The sequence below is a fragment of the Pongo abelii genome, chromosome X (genome assembly GCF_028885655.2).
Source record: "Pongo abelii isolate AG06213 chromosome X, NHGRI_mPonAbe1-v2.0_pri, whole genome shotgun sequence".
Classification (NCBI taxonomy): domain Eukaryota; kingdom Metazoa; phylum Chordata; class Mammalia; order Primates; family Hominidae; genus Pongo; species Pongo abelii.
Genome location: NC_072008.2, coordinates 158,936,803 through 158,952,700, shown reverse-complemented (window position 1 = coordinate 158,952,700; position 15,898 = coordinate 158,936,803). Strand labels below are relative to the sequence as shown.

The 15,898-nt window shown below is 36.9% G+C and overlaps 1 protein-coding gene across 2 annotated transcripts in view; it reads left to right on the top strand.

Annotated features, from left to right (window-relative positions):
* Positions 1-311: 311 nt before the first annotated feature.
* Positions 312-15,898, top strand: part of GABRA3 (gamma-aminobutyric acid type A receptor subunit alpha3) — a 281,817-nt gene continuing 266,230 nt past the window's right edge. Inside the window, exons 1-2 of one of the 2 annotated variants that reach the window (XM_054545204.2) lie at positions 312-506; positions 969-1,053. The gene's annotated coding sequence lies outside the window, so the exon portion shown is untranslated. The remainder of the gene's footprint in view (positions 507-968; positions 1,054-15,898) is intronic. The other variant, XM_002832249.5, reaches the window with a different exon arrangement.

The following is a 15,898-nucleotide window of genomic DNA, read 5'->3' as shown; positions in this document are numbered from 1 at the left end:
CATCAGCTACAGTAACCCATACTTCCTTTATCCTCCTATTCGCTCTTACCCTTTTGCTCTCTTTCTCTTCCCTTTGCTTCCTCTGCTCCTCCCTTTCTCTCTGGGCTTCCCTCTATTTCTCTGTTGGATGCCTTAAGGAATAAAATACTACTTTAGTATTTCGTAAAACAACCACATCTAAAGCCTTGCAGTGCTGTATTCAGAGCCCCAGCACAGCCGCGTGCTAAGCACCAGTGGTGAACCTAAAGCCAGCAAAGGGGGAGGGGAGAAGGGGAGGGGAGGAGGGGAGGGAGAAACTGACAGAGAGGGAGGGAGGCAGATAGAGAGAGAGAGCGTGAGCGCGCGCAAGCTAGCGAGCAAACCAGAGAGACAGACCGAGAGAGGGACCAGGAGAGAGACCCAGAGAGAGAAGAAGAAGCCAGAAGCCGAGCTCTGTCAGGGCTCAACCTCCAACTTGTTTCAGTTCATTCATCCTTCTCTCCTCTCCGCTCAGACTGTAGAGCTCGGTAAGAAACATTGATGTTCCTTCTTCCCCCTCCCCCAAGCTCAGGTCTCCTTTAGCGATAGCATCTCTCCCCCGTACTGAGAGTCTCCTTGGGTTGGCCGGGAGGCGAGGCATGCTCTGCAGCTGTGATGCTATCCTGGGTTCCCCAGTGGGGCTGGTGGAAGCCCAGAGGCGGCATCTGAGCAGGGAGACACTGGGGTAAAACCCGATTTGAGGAAGGGGGGTTGCGATGTGGTATATGTGTGATTTGCTTCATTGTCAGTGAATTGTTTTGTTCCTCTTTGGAAGCAGGTCAGCATTGACCTTGCAAATTGCTTGGGGGGCCCCAGCAGCTGCTGCAGAAAGCCACGGAGTGGCCCCTAGCCAAAGCAGACAGCACTGTCATGACCCCCCAGACAGCTCTAGGCACCAGGGATGGAGTAATGGCTGGAGCTTTCTCCCTTCTTTAACTCTTTCTCCGCAGCTGCTTCTCACTGCTGGAAATAAGAAAGAAGGAGGGTACCTTGCAGCCTCTTTCCCCATCTCCCCATTACCTCCCCCACATGCAAGTGAGTAGAAAGTTGTAAATAACTGCTTCCTCTAAAGCAGATTGAGCCCTCCCCCCTTCCTTTGAGGGGCTCACTGTGGGGTTGGGCCTGACTTCCTCCACAAACTTGGGAGGTTTGCCTTGTTTCCCGGTGAGAAGCTCCATTGCTTGCCCACCCTCAATTCCAGGTAATGGAGCTGACATCCTAGATCAGAGATTGAGATACCCCACCCCATCTCACTCAGGCATCATGTTAAGTCCAGCCGTGTCCTTGGAAGGGAGGAAACACCTGATGGTTTGTCTGGAACTGGCCTCCCAGTTTGTTGCTCCTCTGACTGTGGCTGTGGCTGCGGGTGGCATGGGCAAGAGGACTGGGGGAAGGGTGGCTGTTGGATTTATGGAAAGCAGGGTGATGAGGTAGGATTACTAGCATGAGTAGTTTGGCTTATTGAGAGTCAGCAAGTTCTGGTTGTCTGGAGCTATGCAAAGACTGATTGAGGCTTTTGTAGTATAGCCCTTCTGAACTGGTAGGGGAAGGGATCTAATTGTTTGATGGGAGCTTTCTAAGTGAGTGACACTGTTGTGCCTGTGGTAGTAATTATGACATCTCTAATACTAATTGCTAAAATTATTGAGTATGTAGTATATCTTGGATTCCGGGCTGAGTGTTTAGTGTGTATTACTTCATTAAATTATTGTAGCAGAATAGTGCATTGAATAACAGACACTATTATTATCTTTGGTTTACTGACAAAACTGAGGCACAGAGAGGTTAAGTAACTTATCGAAGATTACAGAGCAATTAAATGTCCCAGTTGGAAATTAAACTGGCAACCTGGTTCCAGAATCCATGGTCTTAACCATGAAGCACTACTTCCTTCTTGGGGAGAATTTTGCACCTTTGTCTGTTAGGCAAGTGTAGATAACAATAGGTACAGAGTGGCTTGGCAAGGTTTTTTGGAAAGTAGTGGCCTGGCTTTTGTGTAGAGTAACAGGAACTTAGCCTGGAGCCAGGCTTCACCTGGATTTCTGGAAGAGGCTGCCCAAAAGACTTTCATTGGTCAGCTTGCTTTCCTTGAAAATCGTACTTCACTTTTTATAGCCTCATCCACCCAACATGCTCCAAACTGCACCTTTTAAAAACAGACCTTATTCTTATTTCCTGAGCATTTGGAGTTATTCTGTGCTGAAATTTTTAGAATACTGAAACCTTGGAACTGGAAGGAGCCCAAAAGGTCATTCATTAAGCTTTATTTCTCTACTCAGTTCTTGAATTTATCCTAAGCATCCAATTTGTTGACTGATTTCTATTTGAACTCCCTGCAGTGATAGAGAGCTCATTAGGTGGCTCTTTGTGTCATTGAGCAACTCTGATTGTCAGAAAGTATTCCCCATCATAAGCCAAAGTCTGTTTCCCAGTAACTTATATTCATTGGTTCTTTGGGACTATCTGGAACAAATTTGCTTTTTCTTAATAATAGTTCTTCAGTTAGTTGAAGACAGCAATCATGCCTCCCTCTTAACCCTTGGATCCAATAAGACCACAGAGTAAAGGATTATCATTTACTTCATGCTGGAAATTAGACTATTCTTAATATGGCCTAATAGCCCACTTGTTTTGTTAGCCACAAATTGACCGTACGGAGTTTTCTAGAGCAGCCCTGATAGTGTGTATTCTCTTCCTTGGATGAGCTTGCTATCTGGTGTCAACTGGACTGATGGGAGCAAGGAAGGTCGCTTTCATATTCCTAAAGACCAGAAATTGGTTAGTACTAGTCCTTCTAAAGCCCCCAGAATGTCTATATGGCATCCAGACAATAGGCGTGTGGGAAGATTTGAGTGGCAAGAATTTTCATAAAGAAAATTATGAAATTTTCTAATTTCATAAAGAAAAGTACCACATTTGAAATAGTGGTAGTTCAAGGTTCATACAGTATACAGAAGGCAGAAGAATAAACTGTTTTATCAGAAAACACCTTAGGAATAATTACATCACTGAGGGGATACAATACAGTGGGACTGGGTGGAAAGGGCTGAGTATGTGGTTGCTAGAATGGAACACTGACTTGGCTGTTAGCAAATTTGGGTTCCATTCCTAGCTCTAGATGATTTGCCAATTATCTTGGACATATGACTTCCCCTCCGTGTGCCTCAGTTTTTCCATCTATAAGATGTTGAGATGGACTGTATCTCTGAGGGTCTTTCAACTCTGAAATTCTCTATCTGAAGTAAATTATAAGATTTCAGAGTTACGAGAGGCTTCGGAAATCGTTAGGCCAGTGCTTCTCAAACTTTAATGTGTGAAAATATCTCCTGAGAATCTTGTTAAAATGCGAATTGTGATTCAGAGAGTCTGTGGTAGGGGCCTTGGATTTTGCATTTTAGCAAGCTATTAGGTGATCCTGAAACTGCTGTTCCACTGACCACACTTCAAGTAGCAAAGCTCTAGTAGAGTACTGGTCAAACTCCCCTAGTGAAGGAAAACGTTTGCTGTTGTTGTTTGTTTGTTTTTTTCCTAATCCATCACAGAAGACTGTTAATTTAGTAAAATAAATTAACCATGAATTACTAGAAAATGAAAGAAAAGACATACAAAAGCTAAGCCCACATTTGTATTATTAGATTCTACAGACATAAAATGATTTTTTCAAATTGCTGTAACATTTTCTAAGTGCTTACTCTTGACTTCTGTACTTTGGTCCTTACTGCCTGGTAATAAAAGTTCACAGACAGGCACTGATTTGGCAGGCTACATTTTGAGTGCACTGGTCTAGGCTACCTGCCCATCTAATTTAAGAGGCCCAAATTAGACCCAGCTTTAATTTCTAAATCACCTGTCGTGATCTTTTATCCTACAGTTAAATAATCTCCTTTAATGAAGAATTTAACATTTACACAAAGTTGCATTGTTCGTGTGTTGTGACAGATAAAATGTTTGTTTTTTCTTAAAACTCTTAATTTCCTTAGAGTTTCTACAAATTACACTTTCAGTTATATATTCCAAGTGGGTGAAGGGCTGTATCAGTTCAGTTTATTATACCGTTAGCCATTAGCCTAGTATATGACATAGAGTAGGTGCTTAACAGATGTTTTTTAAATAAATGAATGAACCATTTGACATTAGTTGTGGGGCCATACATTCAATAAAGGAAAGGTAATTTGGGCTTTCTTCTGCATTGGGGAAACAGGATTCATCTCATTTTAAAAATTTCTTACAGTGGCTAGAAAGCCAACTTGACTACTTCAGAGGGTTACTTGGTATCTCAATTTCGTTTTGAAGGGATTGCTGGAGTGGGCCATTATAAGGCTGTTGGTCTTTATTCTAGAAAGAGTGGGACTGATTAAAGGGCTTTGAGCAGGATAACTGACATGGCTTAAATGGAATCTATTCAATATAAGGTTACTAAGTGCCTATGATGAACCAAAGATAATGTGTGAGATACAGGATTATTTAAGAATAGCCTCTGCCCTCCAAGATGACACAGTCAAGTAGGAAAGAGAAGAAATAGACAAACAACTATAGTATTAGGAGATGAGATCTACACCCATAAAAGAGAAGCAAAGGGCTTTAAGGAGATCAAAGACACCTTCCTGGAAGTGGCATTTGAAATGAGCTTCGAAGATTAGACAAACTTTGAGTATGCAGAATTAGGGGATGGGAAAGGTATTCTATTCAGAGGCTAGTTGTGTTGGAGTAAAGTGTATGCAGAAATACTTATGTGAGATGTGTTTGGCAAGATAGGTGGAGGGCTTGACTGTAAATCATACTGAATGCTAGATGGGAAAATTAGGACTTTATATGCAAAGGAGATGCAACTCCCTCATTTTATGGATGAGCAAACCCATCTTGACAGGGTGAGTGACTTGATTTGCCTGAGGCCACACAGGTAGTAATAGTGTTGCAGCCCAGTAAAAGGTACTGAGCACATTTGAAAATATGGGATTGGAACTCTGGAAAGAAGTCCATTGGAGAGAGTGATTTGAGAGTCATTGCCTCTCAATACTTGAAATAGAATAAAAGAGATTCAGGGGTGGTACTTTGAAGAATGCTTTTTTTTTTTTTTTTTTAGGATATGGGGGAAAACGATGAACCTTATGTGAAGGCTACAAAGGAGAAAAAGTCAGGGATATGGAAGGAAAATTAGAAGAGTACAGTGTTATGAAGGTGCCAAGAGAGGAGAGGCACCTTCTAATTTATTTGCATACATAACATTTACTAGGTATGGAGAATATAATGGTGAGCAAAACAGACAAAGTTGTTGCCATCCTGGGCTCATGGTTTAGATGGTGAGATAGACATTATTCGACAAACCACTGAACATGTAGTCATAAATTGTGATTCATATGTAGAGGAAAATGTACCGCTTTAAGAAGAAAGGTGTGGTCACCATTATTAAACTTCACAGCAGAGTTGAGTAGTGATAGATGATATCTGGTTTATAACAGTCCTTCCCACTCTGATGGTCACAGTGCTTACCAACACTTCAGTTGGATGATACATACCCATTCTGCAAATGTTTGGCAGATAATTGTGCTGCAATAGTAAGGGAAGGTAAGGGTCCCTCCAGGCTCATGGCCACAGGAGCAGTGACTTACTTAAAAACTAGGTTATATGTCATGTAGCTTAACTGAAACTCACAAAGACCCAGTGCCTTTCCCAGGTCCTCCAACTCTCTCAATTCAGCAATTTATAGGAAGAGGCACTTGATAAAAAATATGAAGAATTTGATATTAAAAATCCCTCTTAAAATGGGATTTCTGATAGCCTAGTCCTGACTTGGATACTCGGTTTGTTGTCACATATCACTTGTCTTGTTTGAGCCTGTTTCTATAACTGTAAAATAAGGTGGGGGGAGGTTTGGAAAAGGGTTTTGAATAGGGTGACTGACATGAATCCATTAAGATATTTAGAAAGACCCTCCAAGCTGTAAGGTTCTATAGTTCATGTTCTGCTCTGTATTGTGTTATCATGGTTCTGTGCGGGTAGCTCAGGTTTGCTCACTTATGTAAGCAACACTAATAACTTTATACAGAATTCTGAAGGTTGATAATTTTGGTGGAAGTATTCACAGACTTTGGAAGAGGTCATTGAAATGCACCTTCCTTGTTTTATTCCTGAGGTGACTGAAATTGTGACTGTCCTGAGAGTTAAGGAAAGAACTGACTATATTGTAAAATATATAGTAAAGTTGGATATTAGGTGATATTTCTATTACTGCTGGTTTGAAATAAACTAAAGTCACTGAGAATAAGATGGGGCATAATACTGTTAAATACACACAAGGTGATTATCTCGTTCTGAAATGTAATGGTCCAGGTAGTCTCTTCCTGGGGGGAAGATATATGTGAAGGGAAATACTAGTTGGTAATATAAAAGCATTTTTATACTTAAAAGCATGATTTTAAACATATTGATGTCTGCACAAAATATGTCTCCTGAATATACACAGAAGGGGGAATAAAAATCTCCAGGACATATATTTTGAAGGGTACTTTTCTCTTTAAAAACTGATTTCTTAAAAAACACAAGTATTATATATATTTTTTAAGGGAAGGGGAGGTGGATGGAGATGGAATTATGTAAGTGACCATAGCATGAAATAACTTTTCAAAATAGTAAAAGAGGAGTTCAGAAATGGCAGGGCCCTTAACAATCATGTAATGGCAGTCTTATCACCCAGTACATATGGTCATCTGTTTTCAGTGTGAATGGTTTCAGGAAAGGTTGCTTAACACCACCAGATAACAGACAGCTTGGTTGTTAGCAAGTTATTCTTCATACTGACCTGCAATCTATCTTCTGAATTCAACCTATTGGTCTTGCACCTTGGAGCAACAGCAATACTGTGTGATTGCTGTTCCCCTTCCTTGTAGTGGCCATTCAAATGTTTAACCACGGTTGTTCTTCTCATCTTTTCTTCAGTCTATATATTGCTAGTTCTTGAGCTTATGTGATATATATTTTGAGAAACTTATACAGTAGACACTTCTGTCTTCAGTATCCCTCTTAATATATGATGTCCAAAACGGGACCCAGCACTTTAAGCATGGATGGCTAGCACTTCCATTTAAAAAATTGTGTATATTTTCTGATATACCTTAAGATTGTAATATCTACCATTAAATTGTTTTTTCCTGATTATAAAAGTAAAACAACCGCATGACGGAAAATTTTGAAAATGAAGAGACATTTAAAAAAAAAATCACCTCTAAATCCCTAGTCCAGAGATACCTTGCGGTATTTCCTTTCAGATGTGTTTCTGTGTTTATATAATCGGGATCACATCTTATATGTACTATTTTTGATCTGGGTTTTTCATTGGTATTATATTGTGAGCATTTGCTCACATCGTTCAGCAGCCTTCAAACAATTTTTAGTATCTGCATACTTTTCAGTTTTCAATTTCTACCATAATTGTATGACAGATCACATATTGATCATTTAAATTATTTTTGCTTCTTTGAACCTCACCTTTTTTAGGTCTTTATTCAAATGTCACACTGGAATTCTAAATCATCTCACATAAAAATGGAAACCCATCTTTTCCAACACTCACTCTTCCCCTTTCTTGCTTTACTTTTTTAAACCTTTGGTTTGTGTCATCACCTAATAGACTAGATACATTACATCTATTGTTTGGATTCCTGTTTTAGGGTGTAAGTCCCTCAAGCACGGGGATTTTTTTCTCCATTTTGTTCACTCTTGTATCCCCTAGAACCTACAGTAAGGTCTGACATATTGTAGATACTTACTAAATATTTGTTGAATGAAGTATTAAGATGAGTTTTTATGAAAGACGTTACTGGGCCTGAAGATACTAACGTTTTAAAGGCTCTTGATATATATGTGAAGGTGTTCCACTATACTGTGTAAGATTGTTGATTACTGCTCACACACCTATGACAGTGCTGGCTATTGTCATTCTTTTAAAATTTTTACCGATCTGATAGGGGCAAAATGGTACCTTACTGTTTTAATATGTGTTTCTTTTATTATAATGAGATTGAATACTTTTTTATATTTCTTGATTAATTTTGTTTCCTTTCTATAAACATCTATTTATGATCTTTGTACACGTTCCATTAAGAACTTACATTTTTTAAAATTTGTATGGGCAATATATATTAGTTGACCCATTAGACCTCTTTCTGTCAAATGTAGGGAAAATATTCTCCCACTTACATTTTAAATGTTTACATTTAAAAGTTTACATTTTAAATTGACTTTTATGCATAGTAATCTTAATTTTATGTAATTGTATTTATCTTTTCATTTGTAATTTCTTCTGATGAATTCGTGTTTAAGAATTTCTTCCTCATTCACAATTAGATAAGTGCTTAAATGAATTTTGTTTTAGTTTTTATTGCTTATGTTTAATCCCTCTGGAATTTATTTTGCTATGTAGTGTGAGGTAATCTTCTAAATTGTTTTCCCTGCCAATTGTTTCATAGCACCAAACACTGAATAATTCATTCATTCTCACTGTTCTGTAATATATACAAATTGTAATATATAATAGATTCTGTTTGGAATTTATCTATTCTTCATTTCTTTTAGTCTGTCTCTTCTTGTCCTAGTTACAAAGTTTAAATATTATTGTAGCTTTAAAATAATTTTTATTACCTCAGCTCTTCTACTTACTAGCTGTGTAGTCTCTCTAAGCCTAAATTTATCTGTATAGAATGGGTAGCAGTAACATTTATTTTATGCTCTTAATTTTGTGAAGGGGATCTTTCTACCATTATTTCTGCTAATTGATGATGCAGAAAATTAGTATTTATGATTTTAACTTCTATTTTTTCACTTTGCTGAAATTTATTATTATAAATGTATAGTTTACAAGTGATTTTCTTGTTTTTTTCCCCTTTTTTTATTTTGGAAATTTAAGGGAAACTCAGAGAATCTTTCAAAACAGTGAACAAGTAACCACATATATACCACTCAGAGTGAACAACTGTTAGCATTTTGTCGTTTTGGCTTTTGATACGTTTTAATAAAATAAATAAAACATTATATATAAACTTTAACTTTCTTTGTGTCTAGCCCCCGTTTCATTCCTTTCCACATCCTTCCAAACATGACACTTCAGGGCCACTCACATTTGCTTAATTTTCTATTCAGTTGCTTCTTCTTACTGATTCGTAAGACTTATTTATATATTCTGGATACTAATTATTTGTGATATATATAGCATATATCTGCTTCCATAATGTTACTTCGCTTTCTATTTTGTTTATGGGGTCCTTTATCATTACAGAAGTTTTAAATTTTCATGTCAGGTTTATCAATCTTTTCCTCCATGAATTGTGCTTTTTGTATCATGCTTTAAGAGATATTCCTGATGCTATGATCATAAAAAATGTTCTCCAAAATTTTGTTGAAGAGTTCAAGAAATTTTCTTTACACTTAGTTCTTTAATCCATCTGGATTTTATTCTTGTATGTGATGTAAAATATTAAGCAGTTTTTTTTCCATGTAAAATGCTATTTGTTTTAAATATCATTTATACACAACTAGTTTAGAACACAAACTCCACCACATTGCCTAATTTTTATACATGTTTGAGTCTATTTCTAGGCTCTCTATTGTGTTTCATTAATCTTTTTGTCTACACTTGTGTTGTTTTACTTACAAATGCTTTATAATGAATTTGATATTTGTAAAGTCAAGTTACTGTTTACTGCCTTCATCCACACTCACACCACTTTTCTTGTTTTTTCTGGATTATCTTATTTTTGGTCCTTTCCTCACTTACCTTAATTTTAAAATGAAATTATCAAATTACAAGAAAATAATGTTTGTTTTTCTTGAAATTATATTGAATCTGTAGAATGATCTGAAGAAGAACTGACATCCTTTTGACAGAGATTTCCTATTCATGAATATGTTATATCTTGGCATTTATTCAGGACTTTTTGCAACCTTTGATGAAGGTTGGTAAATTTATTGATAATATTCTTACATACTAGATTTAGTCCCAGGCAACTTTATTTTTTAGTCAGATTTATTAATGTATAATTAGCATAAAATAAAACTTACCCTTTGTAAGTGTACAGTTTAAGTTCTGACACATGTATATGATTGTGTAACCACTACCACCAGTGCCACCACAATAAGGATAGAGAAAATTTCCCCTGCTATAACAGGTTCTTTTGGGCCCCTTTGCAGCCAGTTTTTTTCTTCTACCTACAGTTCCAGGAAACCATCTATCTGTTTTCTTTTTCTTTTCTTTTTTTTTATTATACTATAAGTCTGAGGTACATGTGCAGAACGTGCAGTTTTGTTACAGAGATATACATGTGCCATGGTGGTTTGCTGCACCCATCAACCTGTCACATACATTAGGTATTTCTCCTAATGCTATCCCTCCTCTAGCCTCCCACCCCCTGACAGGCCCCAGTATGTGATGTTCCCCTCCCTGTGTCCATGTGTTCTCATTGTTCAGCTCCCACTAATGAGTGAGAACATGCAGTGTTTGGTTTTCTGTTCTTGTGTTAGTTCGCTGAGAATGATGGTTTCCAGCTTCATCCATGTTCCTGCAAAGGACATGAACTCATCCTTTTTTATGGCTGCATAGTATTCCGTGGTGTATATGTGCCACATTTTCTTTATCCAGTCTATCACTGATGGACATTTGGGTTGGTTCCAAGTCTTTGTGAACAGTGCCACAATAAACATACGTGTACATGTGTCTTTATAGTAGCATGATTTATAATCCTTTGGATATATAGCCAGTAATGGGATGGCTGGGTCAAATGGTATTTCTAGTTCTAGATCCTTGAGGAATTGCCACACTGTCTTCCACAACGGTTGAACTAATTAACACTCCCACCAACAGTGTAAAGCGTACCTATTTCTCCACATCCTCTCCAGCATCTGTTGTTTCTTGACTTTTTAATGATTGCCATTCTAACTGGCGTGAGATGGTATCTCATTGTGGTTTTGATTTGCATTTCTCTAATGAGCAGCGATGATGAGCTTTCTTTCATATGTTTGTTGGCTGCATAAATGTTTTCTTTTGAGAAGTGCATGTTCATATCCTTCGCCCACTTTTTGATGGGGTTGTTTTTTTCTTGTAAATTTGTTTAAGTTCTTTGTAGATTCTGGATATTAGCCCTTTGTCAGTTGGATAGATTGCAAAAATTTTCTCCCATTCTGTAGGTTGCCTGTTCGCTCTGATGATAGTCTCTTTTGCTATGCAGAAGCTCTTTAGTTTAATTAGATCCCCTTTGTCAATTTTGGCTTTTGTTGCCATTGCTTTTGGTGTTTTAGACATGAAGTCTTTGCCCATGCCTATGTTCTGAATGGTATTGCCTAGGTTTTCTTCTAGGAATTTTGTGGTTTTAGGTCTTAGGTTTACTGTCCTCAAAGGGTTGTTTCTTTTATGCTATCACATCAATGGAAACATTGGTATGTAGTCTTTTGTGTCTGGCTTCTTCTAATTAGCACTTACTTTTAGGATTCATCCATGTTTTTGCATATTTTCATTATTGTTTATTGTTTATTATTGCTGAGTAATTTATTCATTCAACAGTTTAGGGACATTTGTTTTTTTCCCACTATTTAGCCATGTCGCAATGCTGTTATAAATGTTCTTGTACAGGTTTTTGCTTCACATATATTTTTACTTATGCTAGGTAAATACCTAGAAGGGGACCTCTGGGGTTATATGCAAAGTAAATGTCTAACTTTATAAGAAATTGTCAAGCTGTTCTCCAAAGTGGCTATATAATTTCGCATTCCCACCGGCAGTGTGTAAGAGTCTCAGCTGCTCATTATCCCCACCACCACTTGGTATTTTCAGTCTTTAAAAAACTAGACCAGGCGTGGTGGCTCATGCCTGTAATCCCAGTGCTTTGGAGGCCGTGGCAGGTCAATCACTTGAGGTCAGGAGTTCGAGACCAGCCTGGCCAACATGGTGAAACCCCGTCTCTACTAAAAATACAAAAATTAGCCTGGTGTGGTGGCAGGCGTCTGTAATCTCAGCTACTTGGGAGACTGAGGCAGGAGAATCAAATCACTTGAAACTGGGAGGTGGAGTTTGCACTGAGCTGAGATCGTGCCACTGCACTCCAGCCTGGGTGACAGAGCGAGACTTCATCTCAAAAAAAAAAAATAATAATAATAAACTTTATTTTAGAACAGTTTCGGATTTACAAAAAAATTAAATGGAGTTACCCCATCCCTTTAGCCCAGTTTCCCTTATTATTAACGTCTTTAATGTGGTACATTTGTTACAACTGATAAACTGATATTGATATATTATTATTAACTCACGTCTATAGCTTGCATTTGTGTACACTCTTTGTGTTGTACAGTTCTATGAATTTTGACAATGTATAACATATATCCACCATTATTGTATAATATAGAATAGTTTCTCTGCCCTAAAAATCTCCTGTTATATACCTGTTCATCCCTCCCTCCAGCCTGAACCTCTAGCAACCACTGATCTTTTCACTCTCTTTAATGTTTTGCCTTTTCCAAAATGTCATATAGTTGAAATTTTACAGTATGTAGCTTTTAAGACTGGCTTCTTTCACTTAGCAATATGTATTTAAGATTTTTCCATGTATTATCATGGCTTGATAACTCATTTCTTTTTATTGCTGAATAATATTCAATTGTGTGGATAGACACATAGGCTGGATCACAGTTTATTTATCCATTCACCTACTGAAGGACATCTTGGTTACTTCCAAGTTTTGGCAATTATGAATAAAGCTGCTATAAGTGTTTGTGAGCAGGTTTTTGTGTGGATATAAGTTTTCAACTCATTTGGGTAAATACCGAGGAGTGCAATTGCTGGATCATATGGTAAAACTATGTTTAGCTTTGTAAGAAACTGTCTAACTGTCTTCCAAAGTGGCTATATCATTTTGCACTGCCATCAGCAATAAATGAGCATTCCTGTTGCTCCACATGTTTACTAGCATTTGGTGTTGTCTACATTTTGGAGTTTGGACATTCTAATAGGTGTATAGTGATACTTCATTGTTGTTGTAGTGTTCAATTCCCTAGCGACATACGAGTTGAGCATCTTTTTGCATGCTTATTTGCAATCTTATCTTTTTTGCTGAGCTGTCTCTTCAGTTCTTTTGCCCATTTTTAACTGGGCTGTTTTCTTATTGTTCAGTGTAAGAGTCCTTTATATATTTTCAATATAAGTTCTGTACCAGATATATGTTTTGCAAATATTTTCTCCTAGTCTATGGCATGTATTTTCATACTCTTAACAGTGCATTTCACAGAGCAAAGATCTTAAATTTTAATGAAGGTCAATTTATCTGTTTTTACTTTCATGGATCGTTCTTTTTTTTCTCCTATTTTATCTTCTAGGACTTTTTTGGTTTTGTATTTTACTGGCTATGACCCATGTTGAGTTAATTTTTGTTAAGAATGTAAGGTCTTTGTCAAGATTCATCTTTTTTCTGCAAGTGGATGACCAGTTATTCCAGCACCACTTGTTGAAAAGACTATCATTTATCCCTTATATTACCTTTGCTTCTTTGTCAAGGATCAGTTGACTATATTCATGTGGGTCTATCTATTTCTGGGGTCTCTATTCTGTTCCACTGACGTATTCATCTATTTGTTTACCAACACTACACTGCCTTGTTTCCTGTCAGGTAGTGTCAGTCCTCTAACTTTATTCCTATTCTTTAGTATTGTGTTTACTATTCTGGGTCTTTTGTCTTCCTATATAAACTCCAGAATCTGTTTATTGATATCTAGAAAATAAATTGTTGGGATTTTGGTTGGGACTGCATTGAATGTATATATCAGTTGAGAAGAACTGACCTTACCAATAATGAACCTTCCTATCCAACAATACTGAGTCTTCCTATTCATGACCATGGAATATTTCTCCATGTATTTAGATCTTCTTTGATTTCTCTTATCAGAGTTTTATAGTCTCCTTAAAGATATCATATACATATTTTGTTAGATTTATACCTAAGCATTTCAGATTTTGGTGGTAACATAAATAGTGTATTTTACATTTCAAATTCCAGTTGTTCATTGTTGGTATATAGGAATGCTATTGACTTTTGAAGATTAGTCTTGTATCCTGCCTTGTCAGTCTTTCCAGTGAGTATGTAGTGGTAGCTCATTGTGGTTTAATTTGCATTTTCCTATGACTAATGATACTGAACATTTTCTCATGTGCTTATTAGCCATCTGTGTATCTCATTTGGAGAAATGTCCATTCAAATCGTTTGCCCATTTTAAAATTGGGATGTTTGTGTTCTTATTATTGGGTCATTCTATAATACAATATATAATATTAAATATAATACAAATTCTTTAAAAGATATGTGTTTTGGAAGTATTTTCTGCCCTTCTGTGGCTTGTCTTTTCATTTTCTTAATGGGTTTTCTATTATGACTTGTACCTTTTGTATTCTAAGAAGTCTTTGAATTAATTAAGTTCAAAATAATTCTCTCTTGTTTTGTTCTAGAGTTTTATAGTTTCTGTTCTTTGATTTATGTCTTTGGTGCATGTTTAGATGACTTTTGTCTTTGGAGCAAGGTAATGTTCCAGGCATATATAATATATTTTTCTGTATGTATGTCCAATTTTTCCAGCCCCATTTGTTGACAAGAGTATGTTTTGCCCATTGAATTACCATGGCACCCTTGTCCAAAATCAACTGACTGTGTATGGATGGATCTACTTCTGGACTCTATTCTGTTTATTTGATCTGTTTGTGTAACCTTGAAACTAACATGCTGCATCAATTATTATAATTCAGTGGTTCACAACTGGGGCAATATTCCCCCCAGGGACATTTGGCAATGTCTGGAGACATTTTTGGTTACCACAAATGGAGGGACATGCTCCTGGCATATTGTGGGTAGAGGCCAGGCAGCTACCCAAACAATAAAGTATTGCTCTGCCCCAAAATGTTAATATTGTTGAGGTTGAGAAACTGCAATAGCATGTTAGTAAATCTTGAAGTAAAGCATTGTGGATCCTTTAACTTTGTTTTTCATTTAAAAATTATTTTTGAAAAAAATTAAAAAATGTTCTTGGCTATCCTAGGTCCTTTGTATTTCTAGATAAATTGATGAGCCAGCTTTTCACTTTCTCCTCCAACAATGCTACTGAAAGATTTATTGGCATTGTTAAATCTTTAGGTCAATTTGGGAAGAAATGACATCTTAACTGTCTTGAGTCTCCTGATATATTAAGATGGTATAACGTTTTATTGTTTATTTCTTCTTTAAATTATCTTAACAATGTGTATATTTCAGTGTGTAGGTCTTGCATATATTTTGTGAAATTTATCTTAAGTAATACGTGCTTTTTGATGCTATTATAAATGGTAATTTATAAATTTTAACTTCTGATATTTATTATTAGTGTATAGCAATACAATTAATTTTTTTCTATTGATATTGTATCTTATGAACTTATAAAACTTAATTACTAGTTCTAGTAGTTGTTTTGTTTGTTTTTAGATTCTTGGTATTTTCTGTATTTTATTATTATTATTTTACTTTAAGTTCTGGGGCACATGTGCAGAATGTGCAGGTTTGTTACATAGGTATACATGTGCCATGAAGTTTGCTGCATCCATCAAGCTGTCATCTACATTAGGTATTTCTCCTAATGCTATCCCTCCCCTAGCCCCCCACCCCCTGACAGGCCCAGGTGTGTGATGTTCCCCTCCCTATGTCCATGTGTTCTCATTGTTCAACTCCCCCTTATGAGTGAGAACATGTGATGTTTGGTTTTCTGTTCTTGTGTTAGTTTGCTGAGAATGATGGTTTCCAGCTTCATCCATGTCCCTGCAAAGGACATGAACTCATCCTTTGTTATGGCCGCATAGTATTCCATAGTGTATATGTGCCACATTTTC